General features: G+C 41.6%; 1 non-coding gene across 1 annotated transcript; it reads left to right on the top strand.

Moving 5' to 3' along the window:
• Positions 1–577: 577 nt before the first annotated feature.
• Positions 578–696, top strand: LOC117115388. Its single transcript, XR_004446548.1, has one exon. It is a non-coding gene; the product is annotated as a 5S ribosomal RNA (ribosomal RNA).
• The last annotated feature ends 273 nt before the right edge of the window (positions 697–969 follow it).

Raw genomic sequence — 969 nt, 5'->3', positions numbered from 1 at the left:
CAGTACACATCATACGGGAAAAAATCCATCATCGTCTTTTGTCATAAATTGTTGAACCTCTGTTTGGCAGCTTCATCTCGCCATTTCCTCACTTGCATTAGGTGAATATAATCCACATCCCCTTATATTCCAGTCACATCAGCAGGTTGTCAGCAGCGTTAAAATCTGTTGATGCGTTGACTCTTGGGAGGTGACTAAATTCTTGTTCATCATAAGATGAATCGTGCTCCTGCGATGTTTCCACACCACTGATGATTTGATTATCCGTTAGCCACTGAAAACCTGGGTCGTCTGAGTCTGCAGTTAGCCATTGAACAGGTCCCATCTACTCGCTATCATCGGCTTGGTATCCGAGTTCTTCAAACATTATTCCGAATTCAGCCGAGTCACCGTCATCATGATAGTTTCTTTGATGAGGATCGGAGTCGTTGTTCGGCTCTTCTCCCAGAAGTTGTCGCCAGCTACGACTTAGGTTTTTATATTTATTTTTTTTAAACATGATAACAATAAAACGTTTTAAGTCAAAAGTGTGATTGTGAGCTCGATGATCGAAGTGTTGCACTGTTGGTGCACCCTTGTCTACGGCCATACTACCTTCAAAACACCGGTTCTCGTCCGATCACCGAAGTTAAGCAACGTCGGGTCTGGTTAGTACTTGGATGGGAGACCGCTTGGGAATACCGGGTGCTTTAGACATCATTTATTTTTTTTCTAGAAAATTAATTTTACCAATAGTAGCGCATCCATAGCTCTTATAATATTTTCCTAATGCTGGCGTCACTTTGAAGCCTGGACCCACCTCCTTAGAGGTCGCCAAATAACGTCGAAGTCTAAGGTCAATAAATTTGCTGTTGTAGTGAAATCCTAACGTTCTTTTTTATCTTGAGTGAGTGAAGCTTTACCTTTAAATTTGATGAAAGGTATGAAGCTTTGACGAGTAATTTGTGTTTTCTGGTGATGGGAGATCGA

Source organism: Anneissia japonica, unplaced genomic scaffold (genome assembly GCF_011630105.1).
Source record: "Anneissia japonica isolate Jap-2015-1 unplaced genomic scaffold, ASM1163010v1 scaffold16391_len1001_cov164, whole genome shotgun sequence".
Lineage (NCBI taxonomy): Eukaryota > Metazoa > Echinodermata > Crinoidea > Comatulida > Comatulidae > Anneissia > Anneissia japonica.
The sequence above is the reverse complement of the archived record's forward strand: the minus strand, read 5'-3'. Positions and strand labels throughout refer to the sequence as shown.